General features: G+C 31.3%; 1 pseudogene across 1 annotated transcript; it reads left to right on the top strand.

Moving 5' to 3' along the window:
- Positions 1-10,673: 10,673 nt before the first annotated feature.
- Positions 10,674-21,663, top strand: LOC308501854 (NKG2-A/NKG2-B type II integral membrane protein-like; annotated as a pseudogene). The gene is made up of 6 exons: positions 10,674-10,860; positions 11,256-11,351; positions 11,854-11,904; positions 12,472-12,623; positions 21,206-21,304; positions 21,534-21,663. The product of its transcript is annotated as an NKG2-A/NKG2-B type II integral membrane protein-like (transcript).
- Positions 21,664-23,173: the final 1,510 nt, after the last annotated feature.

Genomic DNA, 23,173 nt, shown 5'->3' with positions numbered 1-23,173 from the left:
TATGTGTGTATACATATATATATATATATATATATGTATATATATATATATATATATATACATACATATATATATATATCACAACTTCAGAAAATATAGGTAATAAGCTTATGGACCTTGGGTTCAAAGAGAGTCAAAACTGTTAAAAAAACACACCACCTGGCTTTATGTTTGGGGCTGCATTTAAACTTTACTTTATTTATAAAGAAAGATTAATCATTTTACAATATTGACTCAATCAATATCATGCTTTACGCTTCCTTGTATTAGGTTTTCTTTAATTTCACTACTATATTTTTTATTTTTCAATATGGAAGTCTTACACAAACATGGGTATTTCATAGTCGTGATTTTGTAAATAGCATTCTTATGTCTGAATTTTCTTTAGTAATTTTTGCTGCTTTACGCAGAAATGCAATTGAGGTTTACATGTTGATCTTATATCCAATGTCTTCACTGATTGTATTCATTCTATCATTTCAAATATATATTCTTCTGAATTTTTAAACAGCTATTTCATTTGTAAATAATCACACTTTTATTTATTTTTCCCTGGTGCAGTTACTTTTTTCCTTGACTTATTTTCACATGCTAGGGTTTTATTTCCAGTGTTGAATAGAAAGGACAGTAAATGTTCCAGGTTATCCTTCCCTATTTTGGGCGAAAATATTTAAATGTTTCATCCATAAGTATGAGGTTCGTTTTAAAGTTTTTTGCATCATACCTTCCCCATATAAATGCAATTCCATAATATTGCTATTTTTCTGACAGAGTTTATAATTAATCATTGTTTCATTTTTATTATTTTTGTATCAATCAGAGTGATAAATGTTTTCTCTGTATAATGTTTATTCAGTAAACTACCGTTATTTCTTTCAAATGTTAAACCAATCTTTCATTTCTTTGTCTTTTTCAATTAAAGTTTATTGGGGTGACAATTGTTCTTAAAGTGACATAGGTTTCAGGTTTACAGTTCTGTAATGCATCATTTTGTATTGTCCCTCTTTAAAAATCAGTGAATATATTACACATAGTTTAAGTTGTTTTCCTTCATCCATATTAACAAAGAGATTATAATGAATTTTTACTTATGTTATGTACTAGACAGGTTTTAATATCAAGGCTAATCAGGATGTATTCCTCTTTTTCTATTACCTGGAAGCCTTTGTATAAGAGAACTGTCATATTTTTAATGTCATTTTTCACTACTGATCCAATCTGAACGTGAAGAATATTTTTGCAGGAAAGTTTGTAAAATGAACTCAATTTCTTTAATACATGCAAGTTTTACTGAATTTTCTATTTGTTGTACTGCACTTTCATAATTTTCTATTTTATATAGATTTTAAAATGTATTCATAATATGCCTTTATTATCTCCATAGTATCTGTAAAAATGATAATGCTATTCCTGAGTTTATTCTAGGTATTAAAGATCTGTATCTTCTCACTTTTTTCAATAGCTATTTATCGATTTTATTAAGTATTTTCAATGCCAATAACTTTGACCTGTGGATCCTCTCTACTGGAATTTATTCTTTGTCTTTTGTATTTTTTTCTTCTTCATTTGGATTTAATTTCACATAATTTTATCTTTTTAGTTTAAATTTTTTGATATGCATGATTTTGTTTTTTTATCCTTTATTTGTAAGATATGTACTTAAGGCAGTTAATATTTCACTTGACAGTTTTGCTGTTATGTTTTCCCTGTAATTCATATAAAAATTGTGATTGATCATTGTGATAATTTCGTTGGCCCATATGTTATTTAGAAATTTACTACTAAATTTTAAACCATCTAAGGATTTTTTTTATTTGATCAACACCACAGTTTGTCTGTAAACATATTATATGTGTCAATAATCAAATTGACCACACTTTATACATTTCATTGTATAATATTAACAACATACCAGAAACATCCACTGTACTTAGTTATAGTTTTGGTACTTGAAAATCTTTAAATACAAACTATATTTGAAGAACTGAATATAAAAGAAAAAGATGAATGGACATAAAAGAAAAAGGATTTTTAAATTTTTGATTATTGACTCTTATTTTTGGTAAAATCTAGTTAGAGAATTTTCAGCGAAAATGAAAATCTATGGATCTATTTAAATGTGGCTCGTGTGACTGAGAGACCATCTTAAAATTTTACTCATTTTTAATTAGTTAAAATTAAAATGTTAATAGTCACATTTCAAGTGCCCACCTGCCAAACTTGGTTAGTGGTTACTGCAGTGGTACTACAGTGCTGTATATTTTATTTTAATATTCTTGGAATACGACTATATAGTGTATTTTTAAATATTTTCATGTGAACATAAAAATACGAGTATTTTATACTAATCTACTCTGTGTGTTTGTGTGTGTGTGTACTAGATAATTGTCTGATTTAACACTGTAGTATTTCTGATATATCTGCTTCTCTGATAATCAGTGAGAGAGAATTGTTTAAGGCTCCATTTATAATCATTTACCTGTCACCTTTTTACCTATTGTGAACTCGTATTATAAGGTACATATAGATTTTATTAAAGACATTGCTAATGGTTTAGACACTCAGTCTGTTCTTATGAAACATGGTTCCTCATTTCCAACAATGGTCCTTGCCTTATATTATGAGAGTACATTAAGTTTAATGGTTTTCTATAAGTTTGTGTTGCGTGGTTTATTTTTTGCTCTTACTTTCATCTGTCTTTTATGCTTCTGTCAAAAAACATCTCTCATTAAGACAGCAAACAGTTATTTTAAATATAAACATACTTGAAATTTAAATTGAAAATTATTCTATTTATATTTAATATAATAATTAAACTATTATATATTATTTGTATATTCAATTTATATGTTTACATATATGATTTTAATTAATATTGAGTATTATAAATTATCATTTAATTTGGATAAACACTACCATTTATTTGAACTCTACCTTTTCTGTGTTTTTTTTTATTTCCCAATATATATTTACACTTTTACTTTCCTCTATAAAAACTTGTTAATTTAATATGCTTTAAATATTCGTATGTTAGTGTCCTATATTTTACAGCATACATTTTTTACTCATTAAAGTCTTACCAATTACTACTTTTACACTCTCGTAAACAGTAACAAGACCTGCCACTTACTTTAATTTATTGCTTATGCTGTTCTTGCTCCCTTGAATTCTAATATGAATATTTATTTTAAAATTTGAAACTTTATCATGAATATTTTATTCACTCAGTATCCAGATAGAAATGTCAAAATAATTTATTTTCTGCATCTCTTCATTTCTTTGTGTATGTTCGAGTTTTCATCTAGAATAGTGTTTCATCTTTAAAAGACTCTTAAATATTTTCTTTAGATGGAGTCAGTTAATAATTCTCTCTATTTAAAAAATTCCTTGAGAATGAATGCCTTTTGCCATCATATTAAAAGGATATTTTCACTTGTTATTGAATTCCAATATGTCTATCTCTCTTAAGTCACTAGGTATTATACCATTAATAGAAATAATGATAATCAAATATACGAAGGGAGTCAAAAATGTATACACATTTAAAAAAATGAAACTGTATTAAGATTATAATACTTAATATATACTAATAAGAAAAGATGAACACAATTTATGGCTGATTTCTGCAATTACAAGAATGGTTACCATCAGAGTCCAGATACCTCTGATTATGGTGAACTACTGCCCATTTGCACACATTTTTTTTGGCCCCCCAGTGTATATATATATATATATATGAGTGTGTGTGTGTGTGTTTGTGTGTAGATAAATGCATTTTTATGATATATATTTATATCATACACAGTAAATTCTAACAACTCATTATTTTGAGTAATTTTTATTTTGGTTTATACTGTCTTAGTATAGATTTCCTTAAAGTTAAATTCCAGAAAAAAACCCCATATTTTTACATGTAACTAAGGACGTGATATATATATCATTATTTAATTGAAAACATCAAAGTGGATGGCTATAGAGATAAGTGTATCAATTTTACAAAGACAAAATTAAGGAACTTTGCATTGTTTGACATCATTAACAAATGATTTGTTATAATTCTATAATGTGGTAATGGAAAAAAAAGATTATTAAATTAGTTTATGAAAATGTTTCTTGAGATAAATGAAATTGGAAACACAGTATACCAGAACATATGGGATGCAACAAATGCTATTCTAAGAGGTAAGTTTATGGCAACAAATACCTACATTAAGAAGAAAGGAGGAATCCAAATAAACAACCTAAGTCTACAGCTTAAGGAACTAGAAAAAGAAGAACAAACTGAGCTCAAACTTAGCAGAAGGAAGGAAATAATAAAAAAAATAGAGCAAAAATAAATGAAATAGAGTGCTGAAAAACAACAGAAAAGATTAACTAAAGTAAGAGTTGGTTCTTTGAAAAAATAAACCAAATTTGACAAACTACTAGCTAGACTAACCAAGGAAAAAAGAGATAGGACCCAAATCTACAGAATTATAAATGAAAAAGATATATTACAACTGAAACTACAGAAATGTAAAGGATCATGAGAGACTACTATGGACAACTATACGCCAAACAACTTAAAAGAAATGGGAATATTGTAGAAACAGACAACTTACCAAGACTTAATCAGTATAGAACAATTACTAGTAAGAAGATTTAATCAGAAATCAAAGCTCCCAATGCAGACAAGACCAGGACTATATGACTTCACCTGAAAACGTTACCAAACATTTAAAGAAGAATTAACACTAATCATTCTCAAAGTCTTCCAGAAAATTGAAGAGGAGTGAACACTTCCATATCCATTTTAGGTGGACAGCATTATCCTGACAGCAAAACCAGAAAAGGTCACTACTAGGAAAGAAAACTACAGACCAACATCCCTGATAAATATAGATGCAAAAAAGTCTCAATAAAATACCAGCACCTCAATTCAGCAGCACATTAAAAGGATAATTCACCATGATCAAGTGGGATTTATCCTTGAGATACAAGGATGGTTCAACATATGCAAATCAATCAATATGATACATCACATTAATAGAAAGAAAGAAATATATGATCATGTCAATAAACGCAAAAGAGCATTTGACAAAATGCAACATTTACCATGGTAAAAACCTCAATGAATTAGGTATCAAGGAAATAGATCTCATCATAATATAGGCAGAATATAACAAGTCAAAGCTAACATCATTCTCAGTAGTAAAAGGATGAAAGCGTTTTGTCTAAGATTAGGAGCACAACAAGAGACTCCACTCTCATTACTTCTTTTCACAATAGTGTCGGATTCTTAGTTAGAACAATCAGGCAAGAGAAAGAAATAAGTATCAGAATTGGAAAGGAAAAAGTAAAAATGTCTCTATTTGCAGATGGCATGATTTTACATGTAGAAAATCTTAACGACTTCACCAAGAAATATAAGATCTAAAAAATGAATTCAGTAAAGTTACAGGATATAAAATTAACATAAAAAATCCAGTAGAATTTCTATATACTAACAACAGAACTTCTGAATAAGAAATAAAGAAATCGATTCCATTACAATAGCATTGTGGGGACAAAGCCCAAAAAGCAGTTTCCAGGCTCTCGGCCTCTCATAGAAAGGTGTTGGCTCAGATTGGATGGCCATCAGCTGTGGCTAGTTGGCCGTCAGCTGTAACCAGTGAGCCATTGGCCACTAATATAACTACCGTGGCTACGCTAGAAGAAAAAATTGGGGCTAGCAAGAAGATGGTGGCTGGCAAGCGCGGACTGCTGTTAGGACGGTGGGTTGCAGATTATGTAGATCCTGCTTCCTGTGTCTCCAGCCCAGCGGCCAATGAGAATACATTGGTTTGACTCGCCTATCTATGGCTCCATGGGTGTTCCTTTTTGGCCTCACCATATCCTGCGTTCTTATGTGGGGAGCCGGACAGGAGGTCCCGCAGGCTGCCCCGCATGACAAGCATTGAGAACAAAAACATACTTAGGAATAAATTTGATGAAGGAGGTGAAAGATCTCTACACTGAAAGCTGTGAGACATTGATGAAAGTAATTGAAGACACAAATAAATGGAAAGGTATCCCATGTTCACATATTGGAAGAATTAATATTTTAAGTTGTCAACACAACCAAATGCCACCTATAGATTCAATGCAACCCTTATCAAGACACCAATTGCATATTTTAAGGAAGTTGAAAAAATATTTCTAAACTTATGTGGAACCACAAAAGACCTTGAATAGCCAAAGAAATCTGAGAAAAAAAGAGCAAAGAAAATGGTATCACACTTTCTTATTTCAAGCTATCCTATAAAACTATAGTCATCAAATACTGTATGACCTCATATGCAGAATCTAAAACAACAACAAAGAAGATGATTATAAAAATTAATCAGATTTGCAGTTACCATAGGTGGAGGATTAGTGGGGGGATTGGAAAAGGTCATCAAAAGGTACAAAGTCCAGCTACAAAATAAATATTATAATGAAATGTACAATATAATGACTATAGCTGACACTCATATGATATACAGTAGTTGCCCTGTTTCTGCAGGAGATACTTTACCAAACCCCCAGCGGACTCCTTATTCCATGAATAGTGCTGAACCCTATATATACTATGTATCCTTTTCCTGTAATTACATACCTAAGATGAAGTTTAATTTATAAATTAGGCACAGTTGGAGAATAACAGCAATAACTAACAATTAAATAGAACAATATTAACAATATACTGTAGTAAAGTTTTGTGAATGTGGTCTCTCTCTCTCTCAACGTACCTTATTGTACAGTACTCACACTCCTTTTTTTTTTGTGATGATGGGAAATAATAAATGCCTACATGATGACATGAAGTGAGGTGAAGGATGTAGGTTTTGTAACACAGCACTAGGCTACTACTGACCTTCTGTCATATGTCAGAAAGAGGATCATCTGTTAAGAATGATGCTGGATCATCCAGCCATGACAATGTCGATGGTTGAATGACAGGAGCAGACAATGTCAACGGTTAGGGATCCTCAGTGGTTGAAAGTTTTTTGCTGAACGCTTTTGGAAGAGCATTGTAACTGGAAATTTCTCTGTCTTTTAAAGTCATCAAAGTATTGCACCAGAGGTTGTGATCCTTTGGTGATTACACAGGCGACTTGAATGCTGCATTCCATCTGGTTACCTTATTCCACGATTGTTATAAAATAAGGGTATTGGGAACACAAGCACTGCGAACCACAGCAGTCTCTCTCATAACCAAAACGGCTACTATGTGACAAACAGGCAGATAGCAAATACAGTGTGGAAACACAGATGGAAAAAGGGACGATTCGAGTCCTGGGCCCAAGTGAGCAGGATGGTGTGAGATTTCGTCATGTAAGACAGAACACACACAATTTAAAACTAATAAATAGTTTACTTCCAGAATTTTTCATTTAATAATTTTTCATTTAATTTTTCATAAATTTTTCATTTTCATTTTTTCACACTTGAAACTAATATAGTATTGAATGTCAACTGTAATAAACAAACAAACAAACAAACAAATAAACAGATATCTACTTTTTCTGCCCTTCCCATTTTTTTGGTAAGGGAAAAAAATTTAATTTCTTTTGTCTTCCTCCTACATAATGTGACTTGGAATTCTGTCATTTACAACAAATATTTCTATTAAAAGAAAGACTGTTAGGACTGGAAGATGAATCAACAAAAATATAATTAGTAGTTATATAATATTTCAATCTCTGCCATGGTGATATAGTTCAATATTGTTTCATGTTTTATCCTTCACAGATATATTATTTTTATCAGAAGAAATATAAATAACTTATATAAGAATAATAAAATGAATGAAGGAATTTTAAGAACTAGGGCAGAGAAATTGAGAAGATAAGTTCAGGAATTGATGATCATTGTGACAGTCACCATAAATTGAAAACATAGTAATTCTTCAGAATATTAGTGACAAATATCATTAAATACCTATTTTTGATGGGATTATGATTTTAGATTTTTTTCATTATAATGGAAATAACATAATGAGAATTTAAGGAAAATTGTGTAAAACCAGAATTTAGCAGCCCCTCTGAAGAGCAGAATTTAAACATCTCAGTTACTCTTTTTTTAAATTAGTTTCATGTGCACAAATCAATGTAATAGTTAGACATTTACCATTTATATCCCTCACACAGTGACAATCCCCCTCCCCGCATCCACTACCCCTCTGACATCGAACACTATGGAAAACAGTATGGAAAATCTGAAAATGGAACCACCTTATTACCCTAGGTATCTACCCGGAGAAATCCAAAACTCTAATTCAAAAAAATGTATGCACCCCTATGTTTATTGCAGCACTATACACAATAGCCAAGACATGGAAACAACCAAAATGCCCATCGGTAGACAACTGGATTAAACAGCTCAGTTACTCTCAATAAGGCCTGTTTTCAATGTTTGTGATTAAGATGGCAGCAAGTTAACAGCATAAGTGGTCAAGACTTTTGTCCCTAGAAATCTTTTAAAATAAGAAAATAATTTCTCAGAGGCACTTGTCAATGGGCAAACTAAATGACACACTACCAACCCAAAGTATCCTATATTCTGAAGGTGTGTGATGAGAGAAACCGTCTTCAAAATACCCCAAGTGTAAGGATTTCCTGTTCAAACTTTAAGTGACACATTAATGAGAAATCTGCTTTTTCCACTCTTGCTTCACTCTGAGCTTTCACTGGGCAGCCTGTGAAGACCACAGATGTTGTATGTTTACAAGAGTAACATGGTCTCCCACGGAAGGATGCTCACCTTTCTGGCCTGAAGAAGGTACGTGTCTCTACTCTCCTGTCTCTCTACCGGCGCATCCTATGTAGTGGGAGATTACAGATGCTAGGTGTGATGCAACTGAGGTATAATTAATAAGCTAATAAAAGAGAACATTGGTATCTTTATTTAAGTAATTCATTATAAAAATCAAGAATAAAATATGAAATATGTTGGAAGATTTCTTAAACTTCTCGAGTTGTTTCTTGTGGAGAATTACTCAAGTGCATATACTCATTCATATTTGGATTTGAAAATCAAAACAATTTAAAGTAAAATCCCATGAGAATCACGACAAGGAACAGTTATTTTTGGATTTTTGTAATTAATATATATAGATATAGATATAATTACATGTTATATTTGGTATTTAAGGCAGCCTTTAAAAATTCTTAAAATGAATTCTTAGAATTGTAAAGGTTAAACATAATTCTTCATACACTTATTTAGATTAAATAAAAGCAGTTGGCTTTTAATAAAAATATAGATGAGGCAGTTCTTGTAAAATGCTAAATTAAGCTTAATTATAAACAAAGAAAATATTTTTTAAAAATTAAATGAAACATTGCAAGAAAAGAGATCACATTGATAAAGAGATGCTTGTCTAATGAATTATGTTAGTCGAACTCACATAAATTAGAAATAATAACATGTTAAATGTGTTAAAATAATTAGCATAACATATTCTTGAGAGTTTATAAAGCCAGATTGAATATTAAGTGTTTCACCTGCATAGTATCTACATATTTGTATATCTAATTTCCATTAGTAATTTAGGTTGCTAGACTCTAAGGAACTATTTAAAGGTCATGTATCATAAATTTTGAGCCAGATTTAATTCTAGAATTCACTGAGAATTTTAGAATTCACAGAGCCCAATGACTGACTTATTCAATTACATAATTTGATTCACTTCTTTGCTTTCAAAATTAAAGCTACTCTTATTGACTTTGATAGCTATAGGAATTTTTTGGAAGTTTAAAACAGCAGTGTTCTTCTATAAATGATCCAGACATGTATTTATCATTTTATAATTGTATATCTTTACCATTAAATACAAATTTATTGTGTTACATAAGTATTTTTAAAAAATTTGTTGTTTTGTTCTCAGTATTTTTTAGGTTTTGAATAAGTTTAGTCTGTCTGTAACAGTTTTCAACATACAAAATATTTCTTTTTCTTTTTAAAAAAATTAAATTACAGTTTATTGGGGTGACAATGGTTACTAAAGTTTCATAGGTCTTAAGTGTACAATTCTGTGGGATCAAATACAAGGTGATGGAAATATTTCTTTAAAATTGCAATAATTTCTCATAACTTCACAATCATTCAAAATAAAAGATCATTTGATAACAACTAATTCCCTTTAATAAATAAATGTAAGTCACTAAATGAAATTGATTTAGTGCAGAGAATTATTATATATGCCAACACTACTAATTCCCCATCTTTGAGCACTCAGTCTTTAACCTTATTTTATTTCAAAATTGTCATAAATATTGTTGTGAATCACTTTTTTCTAATACAGAATTCTAATTTTTAATACAGACATTATAATAGTGTTAAAAATAATTCTCTGTCATCTGATTTAAATTGAAGATATTTTTATTTATGAACTTTTTTTTCTCATTAACATCACTTTTCATTTCTCCAACCAAAAATACATTTTCAAATATAGAATATCTTAAAAATGTATTTAAACATCAGACACTTATTTAATGCTCTAAAGTATTTAAAACAAGACCTTTAGATTTCTTTACTGAAAATGAGCTTAGCTCACCCTCTACCCCACCCACTTTTACTGTAAGAGATCTCATCATTGCATATATTAATACCATTCTTTGTTAAGTACACTTACCTTAGAGCACAGTCTCTGACACCACTCAGCTGCAGAGATGAATAATCAAAGAGTAACCTATGCAGAACTGAATCTGGCTAAGGACTCCAGGAGACAGCAAATAAAACCTAAGGACACTAAGAGTTCCATTTCAGTAACTGAGCAGGAAATAACCTATGCAGAATTAAATCTTCAAAATGCTTCGCGTGATCTTCAAGGGAATGACAAGAACTACCACTGCAAAGGTAGAATATTTACTAGATACACAGTATAACTGTTCTAGGATGTGCAGTTGGGGTGCAGAGATGTGGGGAAGCAGTAGGGAATATGTGGAGAAACACTTTTTATTTGTGGGGATCAGAGCTTGAAGTTGGGATACAGCATTCTAATATGAAATGTGAGGAATGAGTTTATTCGGGTGTCATTGTTGTAATGTGTAGTCTTTGATCAACAATTTATAAGGCATTGTATTTCCTGACAATGCGATGGTATATTCTGAGAGGAAGATTGCAATGGTAGATATGGGTCTGGGGTCCAAGTTTATGTATATGATTCCCTGTCAGGAACGTTCTCTGTGTGTAGACTGTGTAAAGAATTATCTCCATCTTATTCCTCAGTGTTTCCCTTTCTCTCCCTGTAGATTTTCCATCACCTCCAGAGAAGCTCTTTGCAGGGATCCTGGGAGTCATCAGTGTTGTCTTGGTGTCCACTGTGGTAACGATAGCTGTTACTACCTGTAAGTCAAGTTATGAAAGATTATAAGGGAAATTTTCACTTCGATGATTGATTTTTCAGTGCCTCTAAATGTTTCATAATGTTATGGAATAGGTCTCTAATTTTAACATATGAATTTAGATTAGATGTGAAAGAGTTGATTGAATTTGTCAAAGACTAAATATCAGGATGATTGTAGAGAGCATTTTACAAATATATGTACGTATAAACTCTGATTTCATAACTCAAGCCATGCTTTAGGAGAGTAAAAGTGCTTACTGAGAAATACAAACTAATTATTGAGATTGGTTAAATCAAATACTATAGTGCAGTTTGATACTTTAGCCTTTTATAATATTTTTCCTCAAATCTTTTAATTCATTAATTTTTCTTGTAAATTTAATTTTGTTTCAGATTATTCTAATCCTAAACATTACACAAAATTTCAAAGTAAGAAACAAAAAGTATTATGATTTATTTAGATCAATATTAATTTTTTAATAAGAATCACTTTTTTTTTCTAGCTGAAAAATCAGAGCAGAATAATTCCCCCTTGACAACAAGGATCCAGGAAGGTACAGAATAATTTTCAGAGTTCTGATATTAGTACAGTTTATAGTTTGTAATTCAGGGTAGGCAAAAATAATAATAGGTTTTTTTTGGAGTATATAAATTATAACATTGAGCAATAAATGTTCAAAAATAATAATTTTAAAAGAATGCTCCTTTTTATGGAAGAATGTAAAGAAATGTTCATTTTACATCACCATACCCTTTGTTGCCAATTGGCTTACATTTCCCCCTTAAAAATGTATTTAACCATCAGACAAATAATTTTGAGACAAATAATTTTGCTATTCCAAAAACATGGTTTTATCATTGACTTTCATGACATGTGTTAAAGTGGATATTTATGCTTGTGTGTTTTATTTATTTGGGTACATAAATTAGAGGATGAGAGGCTGACCCTTCCTGTGAGTGTGTGTGATTGTGTTTTGTTTTATATGTACCAGTCAGTTCGGGTGCATAGACATGCTATGCACATATATGTTTACAGTTATGTAAATTATGTATTTTAATTGCAAATATGTAAATTATTTTTTACTTTTATAATTCAAATTGTTTTTGAATAATTTCCTCAGCATGTCATTGTGGTGGTTGTCCAAAGGAATGGTTTACGTATTCCAACAACTGCTATTACATCAGCACTGAAAGAAAAACAAGGAGTGAGAGTCAGATGGCCTGTGCTTCCAAGAACTCTAGCCTGCTTTATATAGATAATGAAGAAGAAATGGTAAGATTTTAAATGTTTCCAACATTTTATTGAAAGATTATTTTGGTCTGCATTAGATTTGTAGTAGTCATTCACATTTTTGTACACATTTGTAGTTTATTTTAAAGTCTGTTAATATTCTATTGTTTAACTCTTTAATGTGCTATTTATATTTCATGCCATTAATGTATATTTAATAGTTTCCAGTTCTTATTTTCCATAGACAACCATGCGTGTATACATGCTTTTTGTCTAAAATAAGTTTTGCTATTTAATTTTGCTACATGATTTTAAATTGTGGCAAGGAAAATAAACATATCAGGATTGTGCAGATTGACATAAAGTGAAAGGACCCATGTAATCACAAATCAGATCATGAAATATAAATTTTCAGTTCACAATAGCTCAACTCCTTTGTATTCTCTCACAACTTTCCCTCCCACCACTTAACCACTATTCTGATTTTTAATATTCCAAATTATCTTTGCTTAAATTCGAGCTCCATGTAACAGGGAGCATTCAGTATGCATTTTATGTGTCTCCTTTCATTCCCGTATGATATTTTTGCAATTCATCCACAATATTGCATTTATCTGTAGTTAATTTTTGCTGCTGTATTATATGTATATAACATTTTTAATCTATTCTATTCAGAATATAGTTTTTTAATGTGGGTATTATAAATAATATTTTATGAAAATCCTTGTGTACTTTTTTCCAAATATTATAATATATTTATAATTTATATATTATATATGCATGTTATGTAGCATATATTGTATTTATAAATATAATATATAAATACAATATATAAATATAATATATAAATAAATGTACTTGTTTATAAATATGTTTATAAATAAAATTATATTATTAAAATTGTATATGGATGTAATTATAATATATTGTCTTGTAATGTCTCAGAATAAAATTGCAGGGTTATAAATGTATGTGTATGTCAAATATATTAAATTATTATAGCACCTTTTTGGTTTATTTTGCCAAATAGGACTTTGATCTAAAACTTAGTACTATGAGGAATTTTAATGTTATAATTTCTTGTCATTATAGAAAAGTATATGATGACATTAATAGGTCTTTTCTTGATTACTATTAGGTTGAACATCTCCTTCTAGGATACTAATCATGACATTCTCTTCTGTGAGAATGATAAGTACCTGTCATGTCTCTTGCCCATTTCTCCTATATGTTGCTTGTCATTTTCCTTCCTAACAGTACTTGTTATATTTTGGATATAACCTCATTTTTGAAGTTAGGAGATACAAATAGCTTTTTTGAGCCTGTGACCTACATTCCTATTCTCATGTTGGAGTCTTTTAATGACCAGAATTTATTAATGTTATCAGGGTCTACTATATCATTTTGGGTTTTAGTGATCACTTTGGACCTACTTGTGAAATCAGTCAAAGTTCATGAAGATAATCTCTTACATTACTCTCTATGTTTTATTTTTCCTTTATTATCATTGTCTAACTAATGGATCATAATTTATAGCAAAGATTATCTTTTCATAAATAACTGTATATGCATGTATAATTCTATATATACATATATGCACAAATATACTTTATATAGATAATATGTATTATGTATATCTTTATATAGATGATAATATATATATAATATTATATGTATATATACATATACACACACACAGTAGTCTTCCCCTTATCTGTGGAGGGTATGTTTCAAGACCCCAGGGGATGCTTGAAATCACTGATAGTACTGAACCTTATATATACAATGTTTTGTCTTATACATCAATATCTATGATAAAGTTTAATTTATAAGTTAGGCACAGTGAGAGATTCAGAACACTAACTAATAATAAAATAGTACAATTATAAAAATAGACTGTAATGAAAATTATATAAATGTGGTCTGTCTCATTTCTCTCTCAAAATACATTATTTTACTATACCCATCAAGTTTGAGGTATGACAGCAAAACTAGCACAGATTTCTTTTTCCTTCACAATTTCACAGATGGAGTAGTATTTCTTAGTGTAGATTTTAGTGATTTCTGCAGAAGATTTTTTCCTTTCCTTATTAAATCGTGAACTTTCATCATTTCACTTAAAGGAAGCACTTTACAGCCTCTCTTCGGCAAATTTGATTGCCAGTATAATTAGTCTCAGATTTAGGACCATTATTAAGTAAAATAAAGGTGACTTGAATACAAGCTCTGCGATGCTGCATCAGTGGATCTGATAACCAAGTGATAACATTAAGGGATGGGGAGCGTATACAGCGTAGATATGGTGGACAAGGGATGCTTCATATCCTGGGCAGACCGCAGTGGGACGGGGCATTTCATCACATTACTTAGAATTACAAAGAACTTACGCTTCAATTTTTTAATTTTGGAATTTTCCTTTTAATGCTTTTGAAAACCTGGTTGACCATGAGTATCTGAAACAGCAGGTAACTGAAACCACAGATAAGGGGGCACTATTGCATGTAAATCACAGTCTGCACAGTCTACAGTAGTTTATGTAACACGGAGCAACCTTATCTCCCTTTTTTGTTCCTTTACTGTATCCATTTATAATACAATTGTCTTAAATATTTTATCAATATACATTGAGAATCACATGACAGAACGTTATAATTTGCTTCAATGTATAATTTTGCCTCAACTATCGAACAATTTAGAAAACAGAAGAGGAGATGGTAGTCTATATGTCTAGCAAGTTTTTATTCTTTGTTTTCTTTCTCTTCCTGATGATCCAAGAGTCCTTCTTTTATTATTTGATTTCTGCTTAGATGATTCCCTTTAGCTATTCTATTAGAGTGGGCCTGGTGGTGACGTGTTTTCTTAGTGTTTTTTTTTTTTTTAATCTGAGAATATCTTGATTTCCCGTTCATTCTTGAGTGGTGTATTCGCTGGACTTTTCTACGGTTTTTGGTTGGAATGAGGCAGTTAGCATCTAAAAGTTTTCTGTCTTTCTAGCCTGCTCCATTCTTGGTCCTTTGACTAGAGAGAAAGGCTTTTCTCTGGACTTTTGTTTGTACCCATGGGTGTTTGTGGTTTGCTGGCAAATCCAATATCCAGTCTGAGATAAATGAGCTAAAAAGAAATTCCAGAGAGCTTACTGCCATCTCATTCCTCAGGTCCTGAGTCCCCAATTCTGTCATCTTTCTCATCACCTTTTTGGATCTTTTTATGTAGAAGGTATGTTAGCTGTACAAGTATTTAGAGGGAGAAATAAAGAGCATCCACCTCCATCTTCCCAGAACAAGAAGTCTGATCTGCAGCAGCTTTAATTTAATTTTCTTAAGACTAATTGTCTTGAGAATCTTCTCACGTACTTATTTGTCACCCTTATATCTTTTAAAATTTTTTTATTGAACATAGGGGCACATATATCTTTATGGATAAATGTTTTCAGACTCTTTTGGTTGATACCCAGAAGAGGGATTGCTGGATCATATGATAATTGTATTTTAAATTTTTTGAGGAATCTCCACACTGCCTTCCACAGGGGCTGCACCAATCTGCATTCCCACTGATAGATGATTGGATAGAGATAGATGACATATATATATATATATATATATATATATATATATATATATATATATATATATATATATACACACATATATGGGCAATGGAATATGGAATACTATTCAGCTGTGAGAAAAGATGAAATAGTGCTATTTGGGAAAACTTGGATGGATCTTAAGATTATTGTGCTAAGCGAAATAAGTCAGACAGAAAAAGTCGAGAACCATATGATCAGTGATATATGGCATACAAAACTGAAAACAACAAAGGAACAAGACAATAAATGAAGAAACAAAAATTTTTATTAAATATTGGGTAATATTGGAGTGACATTGGAGCCTTTAAATCTCCAACTACAATCATTGAATTATTTATATCTCTAATTTTGTCAGTTTCTACTTCATGTATTTGAGAGTTCTGCTGTTAGGTGGTCATATGTTTATAATTATTTTATCTTGTAATGCCATGGTTAATATTTTGAAATGTTTCTTTTTATTTCTAATAATATTTCTTGTTTTAACAGCTATTTGTCTGATATTAGAATGGCCTTTCCAGCCTCCTTATGGTTACAGTTTATAGGGTATATCATTTTTCATCTGTTTACTTTCATTTTTAGTGACTTTGAATATAAAGTGTACTTATTTATGATAGACAAGATCTAGATGGATCTTATTTTTCACTCAGTATAACAATTTATATCTTTTGACTAAAATATTTATTTTATTCACATTTAATATAATTATTGGTATAGTCGGATTTAGGTCTGCTGTTTTGCTCTTTGTTCTATTCCTTGTCTTTAAGTTTTTTCTTCTATATTTCCTGACATCTTTTGTTAAACACATATTATTATAGTGTTCCATTTTAATTCTCTGTTGATGGTTTTGTTTTGTTTTTTATTTTCTTAGTAGTTACTGTCGATATTACAAATATATCTTTAACTTATCATCTTCCACTCAAGTTAATTCTGAATAAATTCCAGTAAAATATAGAACCTTAGCACCAATATAGCTCCATTTCCTCCCTCCTCTTTTGGGGTCTTACTATTCCTTCTAACAATGTTGTACTGAGCCAGCCAGCACTGGTTTGTGAACAGACAACAATAATGCACATCCTTTGTGACCTGGCATTCATGATTTACACAAGGATGACTCGAAATGAATCATTGTAGGGATTTCTACACCACAAAAATAAACAAATGTTAACAGATAAGGTTTTCTTCCCCAGAACAAGGTTCCTATTTACCAGTACAAAGTTGCATCCAGATACGATACAGACCCAACCACGCAGTGCTATAATTATTGTCTTAAATAATCTCATTTTTCAAAGAAATCACAAGAAGAGAAACACAGACGCTTCCGTTTACTCCCATATTTACCATTCCCATTGCTCTTCCTTCCTTCCTGTGGATATAAGTTACCATCCAGTGTCATTTAGTTTTAGGTTGAAGAATATTTTTGGAGGGCAGGTCTGCTAACAAGAAATTCTCTGCTTTTGTGTATGTTGTAAGGTCCTTATTGCAACTTCTTTTTTGAAGGATTGTTTTGCTGAATTCAGAATTCTTGTTTGACAGGTTTTGTTGTGTACCCCCCACCCCCCAGTACTTTCAGCTCTTTAAATATGTCACTCCCTGCTTACTGTTCTTCATTATTTCTGATAAGAGTTCATCCATTAATCATATTGTTATTTTCTTATATGTAATGGGTAAGTTTTCTTTTGCTTATTTCGTTACCTAATTTTTTTTTCATTCGTTTGCTTTCTATTTTACATTTTCATTGTGGTCAAAACAGTTAAGATAAAATTCACCATTATGAATTAAAAACAAAGACACAGACTTGATTTTCTTAGAGCATTTTAGGTTTTCAGCAAAATTGAGATGAGCTGGAGATTTTCTATATATCTCTATTGGCTACTCATCTCCCTCGTCTGGAATAGCATTCAGAACAAATGTAGATTCTGGGTGAGATAATGTGGTCTATGTGCTGCTGGAGGAGGGAAACATGTCACCTATTCCCTCATTTTCACATTTTCACACTGACTCAATCTGTCATGCTCCCGCATTTTCCCTCAGGATTGTTTCTTTGTCTGTGTCTTCAATGTTTTTTAGTCATTTGATTATAATGTTTTGAGAAGTGGATTTCTTTGTGCTGCTTCTCTCTGTAGTTTGTTGAGCTTCATATGCCTACAATATTTTAAAATTAAATTTTTAAAAAGTTGTTAATTCATTATGTCTCAAAATGGTTATTTTTGTCTCTGTCTCTATTCGTATTCTCAGTACATATTTACACCTACGTTAGTTTTCTTGATACTGCTTGAAATGTCTTGAGGATCTGCTTATTTTTGTCTCTGTATTTTAGGGTAAATAATCCTTTAAACACCATCTTCAATTTCTTTAATTCTCTTTCTGTGTCTCAAATTTTATGTAAATTTAGTAAATTTTGCATTTTAGATGTTTTTCAATTCACAATTTCTATTAGATTCATTTATGTAGTTTTTATTTCTCTGTTTGGTACATGTTTTTTCACTGCCATCATATTCAAATATAGTTATCTGAACGTATATTTATAGTAATTACTCTAAAATATGTTTTTCTAATCTCACATCTTATCTCAATAAAAGATTCTTTGACTGTTTGTTTTCCCTGAGTAGAGAAGGCATATTTTTGCATGTTTTCTAATCTTTTATGATAAGACATGTTTGATAATATCGTGTAGTAAACAGGGATTCTGTTTCCTGTGTCTTCGATTTATTGTTTTTTTGAAACTTGCAAAACTTTTACTACAGAATCTTCTCTTTAGAGTGTGCTTGCTTATATCTCTTCTCAACAGTTAAAACTCGTATTGTTTATTATTTTTTTTTAGCCTGGTTTCCCCTTGTGCATGCATAACTCAATTGACAACAAATAATTATATATTTTCAATGTATTCAAATACATCCAGTCACTGGGGCTTCCACCTTCTGTTATTTGATGTACTTGTGTGTGTATGTGTGCACTGGGGAGAGTTCATAACTTTGCAATTAATTTTCTTTTCTTTTTTTTTTCTTTTTCCTTAGTAATTTTTATTCTGAAATGATAAAGTATTTAATATATTACATTAAATACAATATACCATTAAAATCGCTTTTACCTTTCTTTCTATTTTTTTAAATGTAGCTACTAGAAATTTTCTTTCTTTATTTTATGTTAAAGATTATTATTATTTTTTTTATATATTTTTTAATTTATTAGGGTAACATTTGTTAGTAAAATTACATAGATTTCAGTTGTACAATTCTGTATTACATCATCTATAAATCCCATTGCGTGTTCACCACCCAGAGTCAGTTCTCCTTCCATCACCATATATTTGATCCCCCTTACCCTCATCTTCCACCCCCCACCTTCCCCTTACCTTCTGGTAACCACTAAACTATTGTCTGTGTCTATGAGTTATTGTTCCTCATTTGTTTGTCTTGTTCTTTTGTTGTTTTGGTTTATATACCACATATCAGTGAAATCATAGGGTTCTCTGCTTCTTCTGTCTGACTTATTTCACTTAGCATCATACTCTCAAGATCCATCCATGTTGTCACAAATGTTCCTATGTCATCTTTACTTACCGCCGAATAGTATTCCATTGTGTATATATACCACAACTTCTTTATCCATTCATCTATTGAAGGACATTTTGGTTGTTTCCGTGTCTTGACCACCGTAAACAAAGCTGCAATGAACATTGGAGCACACGTGTTTTTATGTATAAATGTTTTCAGATTTTTTGGGTAGATACCCAGGAGAGGGATTGCCGGGTCATATGGTAATTCTATTCGTAATTTTTTGAGGAACCTCCACACTGCCTTCCATAACGGCTGCAGCAGTCTGCATTCCCGCCAACAGTGTATGAGGCTTCCTTTTTCTCCACAGCCTCTCCAACACTTGTTACTATTTATCTTGATGATAGCCATTTTGACTGGGGTGAGGTGATAGCTCATTGTGGTTTTTATTTGCATTTCTCTAATGATTAGTAATGTTGAGCATTTTTTCATAAGTCTATTTGTATGTCCATTTGTATGTCCTCTTTGAAGAAATGTCTCTTCATGTCCTCTGCCCATTTGTCTGTTGGGTTGTTTGTTTTGTTGTTGTTGTGTTTCATGAGTTCCTTGTATATTTTGGATATTAGCCCTTTATCGGAGGCACTGTTTGCAAAAATCTTCTCCCATTCAGTTGGTTGCGTCTTTATTTTGTCGATGTTTTTTTTTGCTGTGCAGAAGCTTTTAAGTTTCATATAGTCCCATTCATTTATTTTAGCTTTTACTTCCATTGCCTTTGGAGTCAAATTCATAAAATGCTCTTTGAACCCAAGGTCCATAAGTTTAGTGTGCAATTAATTTTCAACTCCCCCTTGGCTTTTATTTTTTACTGGGATCATCTTTATTTTCTCTACACAAGTGCATATTTGTTTCATCAGCCAAGAACGTGTAGCGAACTAATATCTCTCTTCTAGTGAAATCTCCCTTTTCTTTCCCCTCCATTATTTTTGTGGCTGGCACTGCGCTGGACACAAAGGAACTAAAAGCTCGGACTAGAAAAAGGGTGGGTTTTCCTCTTTTTAACCTTGTAAATTCAGCACTTCAGAGATGAAAAAGTAGTAGGTAATTTAGTACCACCTTTCTTATTGCTAATCAAATGTCCCCATGTGGCAACAACACCAGTGATTTGTGCAGCCATCTCCAAATTACAAAAACTACAATTTTTACTCACTGAGCCGGAGTGGGGGTGGGGGGCAACACAGGAGCAGTCCTAGGCAAGAAGACTACAAATTAGCTCCATTCTTATTTGAATTTCTAGGAGTTTTCCAATAATAAGTCACAAGTTATTGTTAGTCTTTGGTAAATTGTCAGAGCCTTGAAATTATTTGTGTCAAATTATCTCTTCAGTAAAAATAATACATTTTCCTAATGTGTTCAGTGTGTAAATATATAATGTAAATTGAAAGACAGTATAAAATAGAAAGAATTAACTCTATATTCCATTAAAAATTCATGTTGCTATAAAAGCTTTTATCTGACATCTCATAAAATTTGTTTCCCACTAGAATTTTTTGAGCTCCTTTTGTTTTCTTTCATGAACTCTCGAACAGTACCAATAATAGTTTGTGGGTGAGGCAAAATCGCTCAACTTTCTCTTCCAAACTGTAAGTTTCATGAGAACTCTTATATTTTTGCCTTGAATTAATTAATCTTAGAAAGAAAAAGGAATATGTGAACAATTATATGAAGACAATTATTTAAGTATTTCAATACAAAAATTATACAGGACTACTCAAATATAGATACATAAGTGCCAGTCTAAGTAAATTATTTATTCATCAAAGTATTAGGTCATGTATTAGCAGATTAATAATATTATTCTCTGTATTTCAGGTTCTCAGTATCTTCAGGAAAGGGCAAGAAGTGTTCATATGTGTTGTTTGACACTCGGCAGCTTATTTCTGAATCCTGTTTACAAATAAAACGATATGTTTGTAAGCACCAGAAACTTAGGCTTACTTAAATTTGATATAATGCTAATCTGCAAAGAACAGATTTTTAATTTATTTAAAGACCATACAATAATTTTTTTTGAATTATTTCTTATGATACAAATTTGAGGACAGCTTTACATTCACAACAAAATTAAGATAGGTACTCGGATTTCCCATTTTCCCCCATCCCTACACATGCAGAGCTTCCCCCATGATCAACATCACTCACCAAAATGATACATTTGCTACTGAGAGTGATTCTACATTGATGCATCATAATCACTTAAAATCCATAGTTCATATGAGGCTTTACCTTGGTGTTGTAGAATTATTTTTAAATCAATTTTTTTATTAATTTTAAAATATATATCCAACTACATGTTTCTTAAGCTTTCATTACTTATTAAAATAAATCAAGTATAAATTACAAATTTTAATATCAAGAGCTGTTATTACTACTACTAATAATAGTATTATAACTATTACTACAAGCTGTTATTGCTAATTACAATGTGCTGAATAATTCCATTTATATTTCCAAATTAGTTGATTTGTCCCAGCCTTCAATGTTGAAAATGAGGATTCAACAACACAGACTAGCAAAGTGTGTAAGTCATAGTGGGGTAAAAGACAAAAAAAAGAAAAAATTTTGTTTAAAGAAATATTAAATATTTGTAGGAGAGATAGCCTACAAACAGGAGATAAAATTATAAAGAATACGCTAGGGTTAAAGAAGAATTCCCAAAGGTGGAATGATTTGGAAGCCAGGTCTACTCCCTCAGGATGGGTTTCAGACTTCACTGAACTCAGTGTGGCTGCCGACAACCTGATGGCTGACATGTTCACTGGGTTGCCCTGGATGGAGCAGTTCCACAGTCTGCTGGCTGTTATTGGTGAGGACGGATCTCAGGCTGTGACTGGCAAGCAGGAAGACCTCCCCATCATGGTGTCCTCATGCAGAGGTTGCAAAAGAGGGAAGTATGACTGGGACTGGCCACAAAAACTGCTGGAGGATGAACACCACAGGACTTCCTGCATGCATGCAACTGGCAACCCCGCCACAGAGCCAATGGGGAGAGAGCACCGTGAAACCAGGAATGAGAGTCCTTTCTCTGGCAGTATCTCTGCAGTGACTTTTTGTGGCAAAACAACATCATGCGAGTTGATAATAAAGAAAAACTTATAGGACCTAGCTACATTATCTCAGAGTGGTCAATGAAGGACAGATTTGGAGCTGAGATTAATAAATTGTTAATTGGCCCTCAAGATTACTGTGCAAGAACTACAAAGTTGGTACATGACATAATTCTTTTTATAGAATACCCTAAAGACTCCACCAAAAAACTATTAGAAATAATAAACAAATACAGTAAAGATGCAGGATACAAAATCAGTGTGCAAAAATTCATGCATTTCTACATGTTAACAATGAAATTTAAGAAAAAAGAAAAAGCAATACACATTTCTTTTGAAATTGCAACAAAGAAGAATAGGAATAACATAACAGGAATAAACATAACATAACATAACAGGAATAAA

This window comes from Rhinolophus hipposideros (genome assembly GCF_964194185.1).
Source record: "Rhinolophus hipposideros genome assembly, chromosome: 9".
Taxonomy (NCBI): Eukaryota; Metazoa; Chordata; class Mammalia; order Chiroptera; family Rhinolophidae; genus Rhinolophus; species Rhinolophus hipposideros.
The sequence above is the reverse complement of the archived record's forward strand: the minus strand, read 5'-3'. Positions and strand labels throughout refer to the sequence as shown.